Source organism: Crocuta crocuta, unplaced genomic scaffold (assembly GCF_008692635.1).
Source record: "Crocuta crocuta isolate KB4526 unplaced genomic scaffold, BGI_CrCroc_1.0 scaffold426, whole genome shotgun sequence".
NCBI classification, from domain to species: domain Eukaryota; kingdom Metazoa; phylum Chordata; class Mammalia; order Carnivora; family Hyaenidae; genus Crocuta; species Crocuta crocuta.
This window is the reverse complement of record NW_027532452.1, coordinates 853445-874304: the sequence shown is the minus strand read 5'-3', so window position 1 is coordinate 874304 and position 20860 is coordinate 853445. Positions and strand designations below refer to the sequence as shown.

Sequence of the window (20860 nt, the reverse complement as noted above, 5' to 3'; positions counted from 1 at the left end):
ATTGGAATTTTATAGGAATTGCATTGAATCTGTACATTACTTTGTTTAATATGGACCTTTTAACAATATTAATTCTTCCATTCCATTAGGTATAGAATATCTTTCCATTTGTTTGTGTCATCTTCAATTTTTCCATCATTGTCTTATAGTTTTCTGTATATAGGTCAATTTTTCCTTGGTTAAATTTATTACTAGGTTTTGTTTTTGATGTAATTGTTGAGGTTTTTTTTTTAAATTTCTCTTTGTGATAGTTCATTGTTAGTGAATGTTGTGAATAAAAACACAACAGATTTTTCCATATTGATTTTGTACTTATGTACCCTGCAACTTTAATGTGTTCATTTATTCTGACAGCTTTTTGATGGAGTCCTTAGGGTTTTCTCTATGTGGTGTTGTTTAGAAACAGTAACAGTTTTACTTCCTTTCCAGTTTGGATTCTATTTATTTCTTTTTCCTGGCTAATTGCTAGGATTTCCAACACCATATTGAAGAGTGGGCATCCTGATCTTGTTCCTGATCTTAAGGGAATTTTTCAGCATTTCTCCATTGAGTAGAATGTTACCTGTAGGGTTGTCATATCTGACCGTTAATAAGTTGTGGTATTATGTTCTGTGTCTACCCAGTCTGTTGAGCATTTTTATCAGAAATGGATGTTGAATTGTGTGAAATGCTCTTCCTGCAACTGTTAAGATGATCAAGTGGTCTTGATGAGCACTGAGTGTTATGTGGAAACTAATTTGACAATAAACTATTAAAAAAAAAAAAAAAGATGATCAAGTGGTCTTATCCTTCATTTTATCAATATATTTGTATAACAATGATTTGCAGATGTTGAACCATCCTTGCATTCCTGGAATAAATTCCACTTGATCAAGGTGTATGATCCTTTTAATGTATTGTTTAATTGAATTTGCTAATATTTTGTTGATGGTTTTTACATCCATGTTCATCAGGGATTGGCCTGTAACTTTCTTTTCTTGTCGTGTCTTTGGTATCACATTAATGTTAGTTTTACAAAGTGAATTTGGAAATATTCCCTCCTCTTCAATTTTTTGGAAAGTTTTGAGAAGGATAGGTGTTAAATTTTCATTGAATGTTTAGTAGGATTTACCTGTGAATTTGCCTTGTCCTGAACTTTTTCTTGTTGGGAGTTTTTTGATTAAACATTCAGCCTTTTTACTAGTAATCAGTCTATTCAGATTTTTTACTTCTTCATAAGTCAGTTTTAGAAGAATATGTTTTTCTAGGACTGTATCCATTTCCTCTAGACTTTCCATTTCATTGGTGTATAATTGTTTGTAATAGTCTCATGATTTTTTTGTATATAGTTGGTATCAGTTGTAACTTCTTTTTCAATTCTGATTGTATTTATTTGTGCTTTCTTTTTTCTTAGTATAGGTAATGGTTTTTTGATTTTGCTCTTAATTTCATTGATCTTTTCTATTATCTTTTTAGTCTCTATCTCATTTATTTCCAATGTAATCTTTAGTATTTCTTTCCTTCTAATTATTTTGAATGTCTTTTTCTAGTTCCTTTAGATATAAAGTTAGATTGTTTAGTTGAGATTTTTCTTCTTTCTTGAGGTAGACCTGTATGGATTTAAAAAAAATATTCATTCTGACAGTTACTCTCTTTTACTTGGTATGTTTAACTTGCTAAACTTAACTATTTTATCATTTATGACTTCATTATGTGTGGTTTCCAATGGGTCCATTTCTACTGCTTTTGAGGGCAGTGTGGGATTAGATTATCATAATTTATTCTCAGCAGTTAAATTGCTAACTCTTAAATGCCATCAAAGAAGCCATAAATATTTTTTAAAAATTTCTATCCATTGTAATACTTCTCAGAGAAAGGGTTGATCTGGATTTATTTAGTCTGCCATAATTAGAATCTGAGTTTTCATCTTATTTAATTACTTCTGATATACCTCAGTGTGAGGAGATCAGTTTGTTATCTTTTTTACTTTGTATTCTCCCTTTCAAATAATTGTTCTTTCACCCTTTAGTACAAATTGAGTAAGTTGAAATCTATTTCTGTGAGGCTTGTACCATTTATCATGAAACATTCCTTACCTTTATTTTATGCCATGTATTTCCTAGATAGTATTCCTCTTTCACTGAAGACTGACATCTGGCTTAATGTTGTCTTGTCCTTGAACCAATTATCTAAGTCTTTATGAGGCCAGAGCACCTCTCAGAACTTGAGACATATGTATAAGTGCATATTGGACATGTCCAGAGTCTTAAATCCAACACATCTAAAACTAATCTCATGAACCCACCCAAAGTTTTTCCACATCAATTTAAAAAATTGATTTCACAATTTAAAAAGTTTATACTTCTGATGTTGTCCAAGTAACTGTTTTTAGACTATTCATCCCATATAATAACTGTGCAGTTATTGAGTACACAATTTATACATGGTTCTTTGGAGATAAGATTACCATATTTTCTCAACCCAGAATTCAAGCATGGGATCAGACAAACTTGTATGTACCCTCAGGGTTACTAGATTATAAATTAGTAATGGGTACTTCTTTTCTCTGAAAAAAATCCATGGTGTTTCAACATAGAAGATATATTGGATATTATAATAGACTGGTAAGTGTGGGCTCTAGTCCTGGATCTTCTAATTTGCATATGACTTTGGGTTGGTCACTTAACATTTCTGGATTTATATTCTTTACATGTAAAATGAGAGGGATAAATTAAATGGTCTCTGAAATCTTTTTGTGGTGTAAGATTAGCTTACCAGTCCTGAATGAAGAAGAGTATAATATTCTGGGATTGAAGAGGAAGGAGAGGGATCTCAGGATAAACTTTAAATTGTGATGGTTAGTCTCTTCACATTAAATTAATTACTCTGATTTGGGGTCTCTCTCTTTTCCACATGCACAGGCATTGGTGACTGAATATAGCCTAGGTGTTACTACCTAAGAGATGTCCTCCTTCCTTTCTGTCACAAGTTTATCAAATATTTATGAAGTATCTACTGTGTCTGGCACTGAGTTGTTTTTTTGGAGATCCAGTGGTGATTGATAACTGTTATGATTCCTGAATCCATAGAGCTTATGGTCCAGTGAGGGAAAATAGGAATTATGAAATTCATATAAATAAATAAACTTTCGATGGTGGTAAATATCATAGAAGAGATATACATAGTTCTTTACATAGGATATAATGGGGGTGGGAATTTGATTTGCAACAGTCAGGCAAACTTTCCTGAAGAAATAAAGATGAATAGAAATCAGTGAAAGAAGGCAGAACAACATTATAGACAGAGGAAACATCATCAACAAAGGTCCCTAGATGGCAGAAAGACTAATAGAAACAGAGACTAAAAGATGGTCAAAGTAGCTAGAATGGAGAGGAGGGGGGAACACAGTGTGAGTTGGGGCCAGAGATGCAGATAGAGGCTAGACTCTGTAGAGCCTTGTAAACCTGGTTAAGGATTTTGGTCTCTATCTTAAGAATAACAGGATGCCTTTGAAGTGTTTTAATCTGATTGGTGACACGATCAGATTAGTGTTTTGAAAAGATCACTCCAGCTGCAGTGTGGAAAACAGATTGCAGAGGATAAGAGTGGATGCAGAGAAACCAGATTAGTAGCACAGTAGTCTAGGAAAGATGTAATAGTAGCTTGAACCAGGGAATTGGCATTGGAGATAGGTTGATGGATTTGAGATGTATTTATATATTTAATGATGGATTTGATTTGGTAAAAGAGATGAAGATACTAAGGATAACCAGTAGTTTTCTGAGTTGTATCAACTGAAGTGATGGTAATACATATATGTATTGGTACATATATGATGGTAATATACAATTATATATATACATATATTTTTTTAATTACTTACAAACGGTTATCCTGGAAGAGACAAGGGTATGACAGAAGATCATACGTTTGCTTTGAGTATTCAAGAGGAGAAATAAAGTAGGCAAGAGGATGTGTAGGTGCTGAGCTGAGGAGAGTTCTGGCCTGGAGTGTTGGGTTTTCAGTTGGTATTTTTCTTTTAACTCTTTGGGTATTTACTTGGAATTTGATAATTGTAGAGACATGTAAAAGGGAGGCTGTAGTGACCAAACCAATGTTTCCTGTATGGAAAGATTAAATTACAGCGACTGTGTGGACCATCACAAGGTTAAATGCCTTTTGTCATGGATTGCTTTGTGGACTGTTAAAATGTGACTGGCACTATTATGGTTATTGGAGATTGCAAAGATAAATAAGGCATGGTCTTTGATTTCAAGAAACTTCCATCTAGTTTGACAGTTGGACACATAAAATAGATAGCAATATGGTATGAATGCTGTGACAGAGAGATGCCCACTATACTAGGGAAGTATATCAAAGGGCTACTTAACCCAAAATGAGTCATTCAAGGAAGATTTTCTAAAGGTGTCGATACCGAAGCCATTTGGAAGAAAAGAACATGGAAAGAGGAAGTAAGAAAGAGAAGGGAAGAGAAAAGGACTGAAGCAGGAGGGATCATAGAGTGTTTGGGAAATTATTTTTTATTCCCTTTTTTTAAACGAAATTGCTATTTTATTGTCAGACAAAAAATGCAGAAGGTGCTTTCTGGAAACAAGAGGGTGACATTTGTTCTTTCTCCTTTTGTTTCTTTTGCTTCCCCTTCCTTCCCTCCCCTTTACACTATTTTCTCTTAATAGGTAATAGATAGTTCAAAGTTTAACATTATAGAAAGGCATACACACATATAGTAAAGAATCTCTCTTCCACATTGTCTTCTATTCACCCTTTTTCTGTCCCTACCTCCACCCCCAAAAATCCATGTTACCACATTTATGAGTTGCTTACACATACTTCTAGAATTTCTTTAAGAAACCTAGAAGCAAATATAAATATATACATTTTAAACTTATTTTTCCTTTTGAGGTCTTTGTTGTTTTTTTAATATTTTTATTTATTTCTAGAAGAGAGAGAGAGAGCGTGAGCAGGGAGGGTCAGAGAGAGAGGGAGATACAGACTCTGAAATAGGCTCCAGGCTCTGAGCTGGCAGTCAGCATAGAGCCCGACGCGGGGCTCGAACCCACCAACCACGAGATCATGACCTAAGCGAAAGTCGGATGATTAACCGACTAAGCCACCCCGGCGCCCCTCCTTTTGAGGTCTTTGTGACTAAAATAAATTTAGGCAGAGGTTATAAGAGGAGGTGCCAAAGGAGTTTTGATTTGAATGATATTATATCTGAGAAGCAGCACAAAGGAGAATGGATTGAAGGCTGAGAGACAGTTTAAAAGTTTTATCTGAGAGGGAATGATGAAGCTTTAGTTAAGGCAGTGACAGGAGAGAATAGGATAAGTAAAGAATAAGAAAAGAATGTTATCCATTTGTATCTTGATCTAACTTGGATTCAGAAACTGGTTATTTACTAACTAAATAGTCATGTGGCAGCACTAATGGTAGTTTGGATGGGTTCTGTGAATGAACAGTGCATGGAAAGAAGAATGTAAACCAATGAATGGGGCTTATCCTTGAAATGAGGAAAAGAAGCTCATAGAGAAGTGAGGGATAGCACAGTGATTAATAGCTCATACCCTAGAGTTTTGTAGACCTGATTTTAAATCCAACTCTTCCATATACTAGCTAAGTGATCCTGGGCAAGTCACTTAATCTCTCTAAGTCTTAGGGTTTTTTTAATCTGTAAAATGGCCATAATAAACATAACTGCCTCCTAGGATTGCATGAGTATTAGAGGAGATAATATATAAGGTAAAGGTAGGCTTTGTATCCAGGGCTCACTCAGAAAGGCTAATCATAGAGTGTGAAGTCATTTGATCATTTGAAGTGAGTGAAGGTAGAGCATGAGAGGGCAGTTAAGTCAAAGTGGAAAAGAACATGAAGTACTTACAGGGTTCTTTTGATAATCTGCCAGTAGTTGACTTGAAGATGCCATGTTGAGTTCTTTGGGCCTCAGTCTATCTGTATTATAATAGTAGGTTAGACTAAGAGATACTTTTAACTCTGTTCTTTGATGCCAAAACTAGCCATCTTTGAACTCTAAAACCATATCATATGTGTTATAGATTTTGTAATAAAAACTACTGTTCTTTCATATGCTATTAATTTCTTGCTTTGGATTCATTATATGACAACACCCAGAATTTTACCTCTATTGTACATGTAAGTTCATTTTTATGTGGCTATTTCCATAAATAATTTTGTTGTTTTCACCATAAAATATACTTTTTTCTTCTCTCTTCTTCTTCTTCTTCTTCTTCATTTTTTTTTTTTTTTCAATAACCACCTTGTAAAAAGACTATTGTTTGCCTTGGCCCTTTTAATCTGCCCATGAGGAATTCAAGCCGAATGATAGGGAGCTGTGAAAATCCAGTTAGTGTGAGCTGTAATCTTTTTTGCTGGCTTTAAATAGTTAGAGTACCATGCAGACACCCTGCAGATAACTGAATCACAACATAAAGTAATCACCTAAACATGGATTCTGCCTTTGCTGTTATGGAACTGTAGTAGAAATCGCTAATAACCATTTACTTTTCAGAAAAATACTTGGTCATGATATCAAATAAAATCAGGGTTAGATATTAAAAGCTCTGTTTCACAGGTAGGTAACCCAGTGTTTGTGAAAAGCATTGATTTCTGAAAGTTTGATATTATCCAGTATAATATCCTCTGTTATAGACTTAGGAAAACATCTTTATGGAAAGAGAATATTTATAATCCTCTAATCTTTTCAGTCGTATTCTACTTCAGATATCGCCAAAGGAAAACAAAAAACTGTTCATATAATCAGGCTTTTGAACCGTAATAAAACACAAGAAGAAAGTATGCTGCCTCTCTTCTTCCTTATATAAGAAACTGGTTCCACTAATGTAGTTTATTGAATTTAGGTAGCAAAATATTCTCTAATAACTTTGTCAAATGGAAGTCTATTTTTCTAGGTTTACCAGCTGCTTTTTTTTTTTAAGTTAAAAGATGGATCTCTTATCCATTAGATTCTGCATTAGAGTGATGAGAAACACAGTGTGCAGTATGCTGATGCTGCCTCCTAATTTTATTAGCTTTCCATTTTCTAATACTGCTGTTGATAATATTCTGGTGAAGTTTATAAAATAAAATAGGCTATTTGTTGAAGCCAATACCCTAGTGTTGTTGGCATGATTCATGCTACATTAGGAGTTCATAAGTCATTAGTAATCTTTTATGTTCAGTGTATTAACCTGAACAGCAAACTTGCACTCCTTTGTTTTGAAAGATTCATAGGATCTATTCCAGGACAAAGGTTTCATAAAGTGGATGCCTTTCCTATGCTTATCACATTGCCTTAGGCAATTTATAGAGCTCAACATGCCAGTTTTTCAAAATAGAGAAGCCCACTTTTCATCAAAAGTATAGATTCTGAGACTGTGGTTGCCAATCCACATTCTCAACACTTAGTTTTTCTGTAAACTTTTTATTACAGAAATATGAAAACCTATAAAAAAAAGCAAGAGATTGGTATAATGAATCCAATTTACCCATCTTTTACTTCCAACAAGCTTCTGCCTGTTTTTCTGTTTTAGGTATGCTTTGTACAAATAGTTTTAAAAGCTATTATTACTATTGTTTTTTAAGTTGAGGTATAATTGACATAGAACATTCTGTTTTAGGTGAAGAGCATAATGATTTGATATTAATGTACACTGCAAAATGATCACTACAGTAAGCCTAGTTATCACTCATAATAAATTAAACTAATATATTGCCTAAGATAGTATTATTATTATTATGTTGCTGAATGTCTCCATGAAAGCTCTAAAAGCTGTTGCTATTTTAGTGGACTGTTAAGTTTGGATATATTGTTAGATTAATAATATTATAAAGAGGAACATTCTAACTTTGACATTTTAAGAGGAGTTGTAATACTCTCACCTGCATACAGTATTACTGTGTACATTGTGTAAAACATTCCGACCAACACATATTAGTGGGGGAATATCCAGGTATTTGCTAGTAATGATACTATTACATCTCACTCATTTAGCTTCTGCTTTCTTACTTGTAACCATCTTTGTTTCTTTCCTTTCTAAGGTGTGTACTCCTAGTCACATCTTTTTTTTTAATGTATTTATTTACTTTTTTTTTTAATGTTTTACCCATTTCTAGGAGAGAGAGAGAGAGACAGCGTGAACAGGGGAGGGTCAGAGAGAGAGAGAGGGAGTCACAGACCGAAACAGGCTCCAGGCTCTGAGCTGGCAGCCAGCACAGAGCCCGATGCGGGGCTCGAACCCACGAACTGCGAGATCATGACCAAAGCGAAAGTCAGACGCCCAACAGACTAAGCCACCCAGGCGCCCCTGTATTTACTTACTTTTAATTTACATCCAAGTTAGTTAGCATATGTTGCAACAATGACTTTAGGAGTAGATTGCTTAATGCCCCTTACCCATTTAGCCCATCCCCCTTCCCACAACCCCTCCAGTAACCCTCTATTCTCCGTATTTAAGAGTCTCGTGTGCTTTTGTCCCCCTCCCTGTTTTTATATTATTTTTGCTTCCCTTTCCTTATGTTTATCTGTTTTTATCTTAAAGTCCTCATATGAGTGAAGTCATAGGATATTTGTCTTTCTCTGACTAATTTCACTTAGTATAATACCCTCTAATTCCATCCATGTAGTTGCAAATGGCAAGATTTCATTCTTTTTGATTGTCGAGTAATACTTCGTTGTGTATATATTATATACACACACCACATCATCTTTATCCATTATGTGTGTGTATATATATATTCAACTGACGATGGACATTTGAGCTCTTTCCATACTTTGGCTATTGTTGATAGTGCTGCTATAAACATTGGGGTGCATGAGCCCATTCGAAACATCATACCATTATCCCTTGGAGAAATACCTAATACTGCAATTGATGGGTTGTAAGTTAGTTCTATTTTTAATTTTTTTTTTCTAATTTTAATTTTTGGGGAACCTCCATACTGTTCTCCAGAGTGCATTCCCCAGTTTGCAGTCCCACCAGCAGTGAAAAAGAGATCCTCTTTCTCTGCATCCTTGCCAACATCTGTTGTTGCCTGAGTTGTTAATGTTAGCCATTCTGATGGGTGTGAGGTGGTATCTCATAGTGGTTTTGATTTGTATTTCCCTGATGATGAGTGATGTTGAGCATAATTTGATGTGTCTGTTGGCCATCTGAATGTCTTCTTTGGAGAAGTGTCTTCATATCTTTAGCCCATTTCTTCACTAGATTATTTGTTTTTTGGGTGTTGAGTTTGATAAGTTCTTTATAGATTTTGGATACTAACCCTTTACCTGATGTGTTGTTTGCATATATCTTCTCCCATTCCGTCAGTTGCCTTTTAGTTTTGCTGATTGTTTCCTTCGCTGTGCAGAAGCTTTTTATTTTGGTGAGGTCCCAATAGTTCATGTTTGCTTTTGTTTCCCTTGCCTCCGGAGACATGTTGAGTAAGAAATTGCTGCAGCCCAGGTCAGAGAGGTTCTTGCCTGCTTTCTCCTCGAGGATTTTGATGGCTTCCTGCTTTACATTTAGGTCTTTCCTACACTTTGAGTTTATCTTTATGTGTGGTGTAAGAAAGTGGTCCAGCTTCATTTTTCTGCATGGCACTGTCTAGTGTTCCTGCTGAAGAGACTGTCTTTATTCTATTGAATATTCTTTCCTGCTTTGTCAAAGATTAGTTGGCCATAGTTGGTTTTTGGGGTCCCTTTCTGGGTTCTCTATTCTGTTTCATTGATCTGAGTGTCTGTTTTTGTGCCAGTACCATACTGTCTTGATGATTACAGTTTTGTAATACATCTTGAAGTCTGGGATTTTGATGCCTCCTGCTTTGGTTTTCTTTTTCAAGATTGCTTTGGCTATTTGGGGTCTTTTCTGGTTCCATACAAATTTTAGGATTGTCTGTTCTAGGTCTGTGAAGAATTCTGGCGTTATTTTGATAGGTATTGCATTGACTATGTGGATTGCTTTGGGTAGTATTGACATTTTAACAATATTTGTTCTTCCTATCCAGGAGCATGGAATATTTTTCCATCTTTTTTTGTGTCTTCTTCAGTTTCTTTCATTAGCTTTCTATAGTTTTCAGTGTATAGATTTTTCACCTCTTTGGTTAGATTTATTCCTAGGTATTTTATGGTTTTTGGTGCAATTTAAATGGGATTGATTCCTTGATTTCTCTTTCTGTTGCTTCATTGTTGGTGTATAAGAATGCAACCAATTTCTGTGCATTGATTTTATATCCTGCCACTTTGCTGATTTCATGGAACAGTTCTAGCAGTTCTTTGGTACAATGTTTTGGGTTTTCCATATAGAGTATCATGTCATCTGTGAAGAGTGAAAGTTTGACCTCCTCTTGGCCAGTTTGGATGCCTTTTATTTCTTTGTGTTGTCTGATTGTTGAGGCTGAGACTTCCAATAGTATGTTGTGTAATAGTGGTGAGAGTGGACATCCCTGTCTTGTTCCTGACTTTAGGGGGAAAGCTCTCAGTTTTTCCCCATTGAGGATGATATTAGCGTTGGGTCTTTGATATGTGGCCTTTATGAACTCAAGGTATGATCCTTCTATCCCTATTTTCTTAAGTTTTTTTTTTTTTAATCAAGAAAGGATGCTGTATTTTGTCAAATGCTTTCTCTGCATCTATTAAGAGGATCATGTGGTTCTTGTCCTTTCTTTTATTGATGTGATGAATCATATTGATTGTTTTGTGGATATTGAACCAGCCTAGCATCCCAGGTATAAATCACATTTGGTCGTGGTGAATAATTTTTTTAAATGTATTGTTGGATCCAGTTAGCTTCCTATAGTCACATCCTATAGTCACATTTAAAAACATGTGCGTGTTTTTAAAGTAATCTCTACATCCAATGTGAGACTCGAACTCACAATCCTTAGATCAGTAGTCACATGCTCTCCCATCCTGTAGTCACATCTTAAAAAGTTAACAAGCTTGTCATCATCATCAACCAAACCCTCTCACCCCGATCCATCAAATCTCATTAGGATATATTCCTTTCTCTATCACCTCTAAAATTCCAAGTCAGTTACTTTAGTACCTGCTATAAAAACACTTGGCCTTATTGAGACCATCAAACACACCACTGTTCATTATCCACCACCTTCCTTCTGCCTTTGCTTCCTTTTTTAACCAAGTTAAATGTCATCCTTTTCTTTGAAAATGAAAGAAGTGTACTTGTTTCTCTATCATTTGTTCTCTGAGTCCCATTCTTCTAGTTGTACTCCTTCCAGGATCAGTTCCTTCCTCTACTAGATAATTCTTAACATTTTACAAAACCAAAATAAGATAAAGGATCTTAACCCTTTCTTGATCTCTCTTCTCATACAGCATTATACCTTCTTCTGCTCCCCATTTCAGCAGTTCAGTTGATTTTATTTTTTTTCCACTTCTTCATTATCTAATCCTTTTTCCACACAGTTTCTGTTTTCACCACTACACTGAAACTGCTCTTGTTAAGTGATTTCTCTTTTGCCAAATCGAGTAGATACTTTACTCATGTTATAGGTTACCTCAGCAGCATTCAGCATAGTTGATCACTCTGCCTTTAATCTTCTTCTCCTGTGCCCCCTTCTTCAATTTCTTGAAATCTCTCTCTCTCATTTGTTTATTTATTTTAGTATCTTTCTTCCTTAATCTGCTACAATTCTGTCTCAGTGGACATTCCTTTGCTGGCTCCTTCTCTGAATTTTGAAGTACTTCAAGGTTTGGTAACTACACCCATCATTTTCCAGGTTTTATACTCTTTCTTCTAAGTCAGGGTTCAATAAACTTTCTCTATAAAGAGCCAGCTAGTCAAAATTTTAGTCTTTGTGTTCTAAGAGGCAAAATTGGGGATATTATGTAGGCACCTATAGAACATGAGAAAAAAACAATTTTCACACAGCCTTCAAAATTGATTAAGTTAAAACTGTAACAGTAATTCTATTTTTTTCTTTTTTCTTTTATTTATCTCCACTGAAAACTGAATAGAGTGATCTCTCCATCGATATGAGCTAAGCAAGTATCATTTTCCACCTGAAGTATATCTCAGCTTCTTAGGTGGACTTCTTACTCTCACTCTTTCTCTCTCTACAAACCATGATCCACACAGCAACCAGAGAGATCTCTCAAAAATGTTAGTCATCCTCCTTCACCTCTCTGCTAAAAGCGCTTCAATTCTTACTGAATCTTTTACCTTGAGACCAGAGTCCCTCAAGCTCATGTACTCCAGCTTATCTCCTACCACTCATTATGTTTCAGCCCCACTATTTTTATCACTTTCCACATCTTTGCAATCACTCTGCCTCTGCCTGGAACGCTTCCTTCAGGATCTTTGTTTATGGCTTCTCATTCTCATTATTTAGGCTCTTAGTTCAAGTGTAATCTTTTTAATTTTTTAATGTTTGTTTGTTTATTTCGAGAGACAGAGAGAGACAGAGTGCAAGCAGAGGAGGGGCAGAGAGAGAGTGAGACATAGAATCCAGAGCAGACTCCAGGCCCCCAGCTGTCAGCACAGAGCTTGATGTGGGGGCTCGAACCCACAAACCATGAGATCATGACCTGAGCCTAAGCTGGACCCTCAACTGACTGAGCCACCCAGGTGCCCCTCAAGTGTAATCTTCTTAAAGAGGCCTTTCTTGAACACCAATGTAAATTAACCATCTCCTCCCTCCATTACTCTATAATTTATATACTTTAGAGTGTATATCCTAGTGTGTAGTCATCTTGTTAGTACTCCCAGCAGAATGTCAGTTTCAGAAGGGCAGGATTCTTGTACACTGCTCTATTCCCAGAGCTTATAATCAGTCCTTGACACTTAAAAGGTGCTGAAGTAAGATTTATGCATAAATAAGTTTACTGATTAAATGTTACTTCACTTTAAGCTCAGGTTTTTTTCAGTGAGTTATGTATAACTTTAATTTTTCAAAAGAATCTTTAATTAAAAAATTATTAGTTTAGGCATATGCCTTGCAAAAAAAAACTTTTTAAGTTTAGAATACATTAAGTGAAAACTCTCCTCCATCCTGCTCCATATAGCCACATCATTTTGCTCTTCAAAATTAGCCACTGTTAACATTGTGCTTCTATACTTTGTCTATGTATTTACAGCGATATACAATATAGTACATTAATGAAACTATGTTGTACAGACTCTTGCAAATTTGTTTTTATAGTAGTGGTAGCTCTAGAGTACTAGGACCTAATATTTTCAGTTTTGAAATTGCAAAATTTCCTATCTTAAAGAGTACATGTTAAATTCATATTCTCAAGTGAAAACCTTTCTTATTTCTTCTGTGTAAAAGTGGTGAACTTTAAAGTTTAGAGGGAAATTATCAAGAAACTGTAACAATGCAGATGAGATATAAAGCAGTTAATCAAATGGAGTCTTTCTCCCTCAGTTTACATCGGAGTAAGTCTGATTATAATTTTGAAAGTTGTTTTTACCAAATTTTCCTTGTATCAAAAACTACCAGTTTTTGCTAAGTTAAATGGTTAACTACTAAATGATAAATCATCTGGCCTGTGTCACAAACCTTTAACTTGTATATAATTATTTCCATAAATAAACCAAGAAAGCATACAGTTATTGTATAGCAGGTGATCAGACAATTTGAGAGAAGAATATCAAAACTAACCTAGTTTTTAAAAATGAAGAAACAACAGAAGATGCGTTTTCTTTCTTGAAGAGAATTTAAGAAATAGCCTTTCTGACTTATTAAATGTTTTCAAAGACTGGTAATAGAAATAAAGAAACTTTTGATTTTTTTTAACTAGATAATTTGCCTGTGATATATTTTCTTCCTTTTCCTTGACTTAGAGGAAGAAAATAAAGCCTTCCTTAACATGATATATTTTAATCACTTTCAAATTATGTTTTTAAACTATCAATCTTGCTATTCTGTTTTCTTTTACAAAAGAAACTTCTTTACTTTTTTCCTTTACAAAACCAATTTTTTGTCTCTTGGTAATGATGCTGAGCTCCTAATGCCTTAACACAAAAAGAAATTTTATAGATTGTCACGTTAGATTCTCTGACAACAGGGACCTAGTCCAACCTATTTTCTTTACAGATAAGTAAACTGAGGCTACCAGAGGTTAAGTGATGTATTTTCCCAGGATAGCTAGCAAGGTGAGATTTTGATAAGTTAATTGTTATATAGTTGCATGAATAACTCTTATCTTAATGAAGTGCATGTTTTGTACTTAGACATTTTGATTTATTGTTTTATTTTAGAGAGACAGAGAGCGGGTAAGAGGGGCAGAGAGAGAGAGAGAGAGAATATTAAGCCCTGACACAAGGCTCGATCTTACAATCCTGGGATCATGACGTGAGCCAAAATCAAGAGTTGGATATTCAACCAGCTGAGCCATTCATGTGCCCCTCCACCCCCATTAAAATTTTTTTTTGGTGTTTATTTATTTTGGAGAGAGCATGAGTGGGAGAAGGGCAGAGAGAGAAGGAGACACAGAATTCTAACCAGGCTCCAGGCTATGAGCTGTCAGCACAGAGCCCAATGCGGGGCTCAAACCCACGAATCGTGAGTTCATGACCTGAGTCCAAGTGGGACGCTTAACCGACTGAGCCACCCTGGTGCCCACCCCCACTGCCCATGTGCCCCTTTTTCAATTTAGTTTTTAATTTTTTTTATTTTATAGAGTATACTTAGACATTTTGTATTTCTCCACTGTGACTAATTCCAGTATATATTTAAAAAATGTGTCAATAAAAACAAGCATTTTGCTAGGATTCTAAGATTTCAGTTAATTGCTCTTTTCCCCTTAAACCTGCTGCCTTTTGATAACTCATTCAGGTCTACTCCCCTACCTGGCACTGGCTATTCCAGTTACTGCTGCCCAGAACTAAAGAATTTGCTGTTCGTGTTAAAAAGTAAGATTTGCAGAGCACTTGGGTGGCTCAGTTAGTTGAGCGTCCAACTTAGGCTGAGGTCACAATCTCGCGGTTTGTGAGTTTGAGCCCCACATTAGGCTATCTGCTGTCAGCATGGAGCCTGCCTCAGGTCCTTTGTCCTCCCTTCCCTCTGCTCCTCCTCAGCTTGGATCTCTCAAATATAAATAAACATTTAAAAAAAGATAGTGCATCTAATAACTTAGGCACAGTTATTATTATTTTTTAAATGTTTATTTACCTTTGAGAGAAGGAGAGAGACAGAGAGGCATGAGCAGGGGAGGGGCAGAGAGAGGGAGACACAGAATCAGAAGCAGACTCCAGGCTCTGAGCTGTCAGCACAGAGCCTGCCAAGCAGCTCAGACTCATGGACTATGAGATCATGACCTGAGCTGAAGTCAAATGCTTAACTAACTGAGCCACCCAGGCACCCCTAGCTAAGACATATTTAGGAAATAAAAGGACAGGTTAAGGCATTAAGTATCACAGACACATTAGTGACTTGCTGGGGCTTTCTCACAGATATGACCAAAAGAACTGTTGGAGAAAAAAAACTATTACACCAAACAGGAAAACAACAACAGTAACAACAAGAAAACATTACAGAGACTGAATTGTGAAGAAAATTCTCTTAAGTTCTTAAAAATGTTTTTTACATACACTAAAACACTAAAAATAACACCTGAAGAGAATATTAATTACATTTAAAATAAGGACTACTTATTACCTTTGTATCAGTAAGGACCAGTCCGGAAGATGAGACCACAATAGTTATTTTTTATGGAGAGTTAGTTAATTAGGTATGAGAGGGTGATGCAAAAGGGGAACACTGAGATAACAGATAGTAATAGCAAGAATCAGGGGAAACAAAGAGAAAAGATTGGGTGCCCGCTTAGGTAGCACATATACTGAAATTAGAACTATACCGAGATTAGCATGGCTCTTTGCAAGGATGACACACAGATTTGTGAAGCGTTCTATATTTTTTTCCAACATCATTGCAGAAAAAAAAAGAAAAGGCGAAGAAGAGGTTGGGATTGTCAGGATTGAAAATCTCAAGAGAAGGGCAGATCTGGGACCCAGACCTCTGAAGAGTAGGTGTTGCCTGATGAGAGTTGGCCCCTCACGGATTTGGGGGAGGGGCTCCACAGAGCTAAGAGGTGGACCTTTAAGAAAGGGCGCTGCTTGGCTGCTGCTAGTGGCCTCTGAGGGAATATGGGCCTCTGGGTCTGGTTCTGGGAGGGGCCTCTGGGTCTTGTCCTAGGAATGTGAGTGGGGAGGGGCGTGGGGGAGAACAACATAGAAATTGGAACCAGGTCTACTAAGGAGTTGCTTCCTCTAAAGAGTTGTTGCTGGGGCAGCCCTGACAGGAGCAAGAAGTAAGACGGAAAGCCCACCTCACTCTCCAGAACCCTTCAACTTCCTTCTAACACCTGTTCCTAGGAGAACCTAACAAGGAGTTAGCTGACAATGGAAAGATGTCATTTGCAGGGTTCTATAATAGATTTATGGCTAGGCAACAGCTTAGTAGCTAGCGCAACCATTGATTGCCATTTTCATCCTTTTATACTAAAAACTTTCCATTCTCTTTCCTGAAATATTGATGGTTGCTTTATATCCATTGATTCCTACCGCAGTTCAAGAGATAACAAATAGCTCTGATGCTTGAGATTACTGATTAGGTCTTTCTCAATCTATGTACCTCATGCCTAGTGTTATGTAAGGTTATATAGGTTTTTGCCCGTGCTGCTAACTTCTTGGTAAAGCATGTTGCTCAGCATCCTCTTTCTTACAAATGGTAAGGGTGTACAGTTCTGAGGCTTGAGTTTACTTTCCTCTATACATTTTCACTGCAATAACCTCTACTTTTTATTGCTCTTTTACTTTTCTTCTGTCTTCTGTATCTATCCAGTGTCCTATTTGTAAGACTGTCCATAGCAGGATTGATTTGTAGTTTGTGCGCACTGGAACCAAAAATGATGGGTTAAAATGTATATATTAGTAAATAAGAGCCTTTTAACATTTTGTGTTTGGGAACTTAAGGTTCGGGAATATTTCCTATATCTCATTGTTCTCACCATTTGTTTTTTTCATTATTGCCTCTCTAAGGAGAAAAATTAAATTAAAATCAATTTAATCAATATTCATTTAATTGAAATGAGAGAGAAATTAACAAAATTAAATACTAAGAAATAAGATTCCTGAGTTGAATTGAGCTTTGGAAGGTCACAAACCATTTTAATATCTAAAATTTTTTTTCTCTTCTGCCTCTAATTGATAATTGAGAATACATCCTGTATAATATACATGCTATATATTAAGAGACTTGGGTTCTAGTATAAACTCTGTTCCTTAATACAAACTCATTTGCTAAATGAGGCTCTCCTTGTCCTCCCCTTCTCCTCTACCCCTAAAATAAATCAGTGGCTTTCAAACTTTTCTTATCCCTTCTTTAATCCTTATCTTCCTTGTTCCTTCCTATCCCTTCTTTCCTTTCTGCATTTTACCCCCTTCCCTGACTGGCTGGGGTGAGTGGACAGACTGAGATCTTTTTCTCTTCTGCCACACATGCAAAGATAGTTTGGAAACCACTTAGTGTAGATGGTTATATCATATAATTCAGTAAATTGAAAGGATACTTGGAAAGCATTGGAGAGAAATGTGAGCTAGCTTTTGGACCAAGGTTCAGAAACTTTTTTCCATGAAGATCCAGATAGTAAGTATTTTCAACTTTGTGGACTTACAGTGTCTGTCAGAACTACTCAACTCTGCTGTTGTAATGTGAAAAGCAGACACAGACAATAAATATGAATAGGGATGTTTTTGTTGCAGTAAATTCTATTTACAAAAGCAGGCAGTGGGACCCAGTTAGCCTGAGGACTTAAAGTTTGTCATCTCCTGGCCTAGACTGCCGAAGCCTGTTGTACACAATAGTGGTGTCCAAGTGGTGTGCAAACACTTTTGATTGCACTTTCCATAAGTTATGTGCAATTTTTGGTGTATATGTTTCCTAGTTTATATAAAAATTAAACAGATGTACTACTGTACTAATTGATTATGTCATCATTTTAAGAGGAGTGTACTCTGCATTTTATAGATATGTACTAACCTATTTAATCATCCTGTGTCTTTGGACATTTAAGTTGTTTTCATTTATCATTGAAGTAGTGAATATTCTTGTTCATAAATATTGTTGTGCAAATACATATATGTATAGATAACATGTACATATATGCACATATATGCATAAATATTTATATATATAAATATCTTTCTGTATATTTCTTACATTTCTGTAGAATAATTCCTATAAGTGAACTTGCTGGGTCAAAGAGTATTGGTTTTTATAAGGTTAACACACATTGTCATTTTGCATCCTAGAAAGGTAGTACGAATTCTCCTTCCTCCTCCCACAACTAGCAGTGAATAAGTGCCCACTTTTAATATACCAAAAAATATTATTACTCTAGCCAAAAATTGCTGACTGAATTAGTAAAATAATTAGAAACAGTTAGTATAGTATCATATTTTTTATTTCTGTAAATGATGGAAAATTTACTTTGCCATTTCTGAATATAATAACCTTTCTATAGGGAATTTAATGGTGATGTTTCTTGATGGTTACCAGAAGGAATGGATACTGACGGATCTGATGAAAAGATGGCTGAGCACCCGCGGAAGTAAGGCTTCCAGCGCTTCAGTGAAGCCATTTCTGACTCGCTTATTGTTGCGTTATAACAAAGCACAGACAGGTATTCAGACATTGGTTCATGAGCTATCACAAGACGCTAGTTTCACTTTCCTACATCTATTTGTATGAAGTAGTAAACTGTTAATAACTGTATATTTTATATTTGGATGACTTTAGCTTTTTATATTCTGAAGTTAATAGGAAGGGACCACTCTGTTTAGATCATATGCCGTGACTTTTCCCTCAGTTTTGATAGCACTATTGATAAAATTCTTTAAAAATTACTGAGTTAACCTCACCTTAGGAATGGGATGCCCGAAAACACTCGGTGATTATGATTTATCAAATTATCATCAGATGAAAGCATTTTAAGTCTAAAATAGTAAAATCTGGGATTTTAAAATTATTTTTGTGCTTTCTAAACAGTTTTATAAATTCCAGATTTCTAAGTATAGTAAATAATGTTTTGGGATTATAAAATATATGTATACATTTTTAAAAGGTAGCTTTTCCTTGCCTACTAAAGGTGAATTTTCCCCTCCAGTGCTCTCAGGTTTTAAGGAGGTAAGTTCCTGGTTGGAACTGAAAGTACTGTGTAGGAATTAATATACTCAGTTAAGGTTGTTGTTGTTTTGCAGCTTTTTATTTAACATAAAGTCAAACTTACAAATATGTTTTAGGAAGAATAAAAAGAACTTTCATATACACTTTATCTGGATTAACCAATTTTTTACATTTTTGCCTCATTTGCTCATTCTTTGTTTCTTAACACACGTTTTTTCTGAATCATTGGAGAGTGACAGGCATCAGTCCCTTTACATCTAAATATTTTTGTGTATATTCTCTAAGGATTTTTTATGCAGCCACAGTGAGTAATATAATCAAGAAATTTAACACTGATACAATATTATCTAATCAGTAGTTCATAGTCTAAGCTATGTCATATAACTTTCTATTTGCATATCAGCCACCTTTCCCCTCCATCAAAGACCCAGTCCTGGGTCATGCATTACAGTTAGTCGTCATGTCTCTTTAGTTTCCTGTAATGTAGAATAGTTTCTCAGCTTCTCTTTGTCTTTCATGACCTTGACACTTTTATTTATTTTTAAACTTTTTTGTTTATTTATTTATTTTTAGAGAGAACACGTGAGAGTGGGGGAGAAGTGCAAAGGGGTTGGGGGAGAGAGTAAATCTCAAGCAGGCCCCATGCTTAGTGCAGGCCTGTTGCAGGACTGGGTCTCAGCACTGCAAAATCACAACTTGAGCTGATATCAAGAGTGCTTAACCAACTGAACTACCTAGATGCCTTCTTGGCATTTTTAAACCCATATAGGCCAGTTGTTTGATAGAATGTCCCTCAATGTGGGTTTGTCTAATGTTTCCTAATGATTACAGGTTGTGCATTTTTTGCCAGGAATATCACAGAAGTAATGTTGTGCCCTTCTCAGCACATCCTATCTGGAATCACAGAATGTTGGTTTGTTCCATTATTGGTGATGGTAACTTTGACCATTTGGTTAAGATCCATTCAAAATTTGACTTGGTAGCATAAAGAGAACTTTTATAGTGGTTTGACGTCTAAGGCGCACATTCTTGTCTGAATAAATTTCTTATTATATTTTTTCTATATATGTTACCTGTTCCCCATTTGGGGAACAAAACAAAACAAAATGGGCTTGTTTGTTTAATATTGGTAAAAAAAATTAAAGGAATAAATAACAATAACAGGTTTGTATCATTCTACTTATATCCGTTTCCGGGAGGTTTATTTCTACTTGATTTGTTTCAGATTCTTTATAGTTTGTTTATAGAGTGTGTTGGTAGATGATACTATATTTTATAACTTACCTAAAGAGTTGTTATGATAAGAATTTTAATTTTTTTAGTTCTTTAATGTTTTAATACTTTCTTCCTTTTGTCATGGACTGTTGAGCCCTACTTATTTATTATCACCATTGTTTCTAGCCCTCTACCAAATCAAATCTGGAATATTCCATTGTTTCTTTACTCCTCTTAGATAATTTTTAAATTATGGATGAAACAAATAAAAAAGCATCATATTCCATAAGTATATGGTTTTAAGAATTTTATTTTAAAGTGAGAAGGGTGGTCACAAGTCCTTTATTCTGCTTTCAGAAACCATTCCTGAAAGATTAGAATGTATTCTTTTCAAGTACTTGACATAAGAGAATTCCAACCTCCATTTAAAATCTATTCAGGTACCTAACACACTCTAGAAATGCTTTTCTATTGCTGACCTAAATCTGCTATCCTATTT

The 20860-nt window shown here is 35.4% G+C and overlaps 1 protein-coding gene and 1 non-coding gene across 2 annotated transcripts in view; both read left to right on the top strand.

Moving 5' to 3' along the window:
- RSRC1 (arginine and serine rich coiled-coil 1) overlaps positions 1–20860 on the top strand; it is a 414718-nt gene that overhangs the window by 123895 nt on the left and 269963 nt on the right. The window lies entirely within an intron of this gene.
- On the top strand, positions 15776–15878 carry LOC144244204 (U6 spliceosomal RNA). Its single transcript, XR_013338865.1, has one exon. It is a non-coding gene; the product is annotated as a U6 spliceosomal RNA (small nuclear RNA).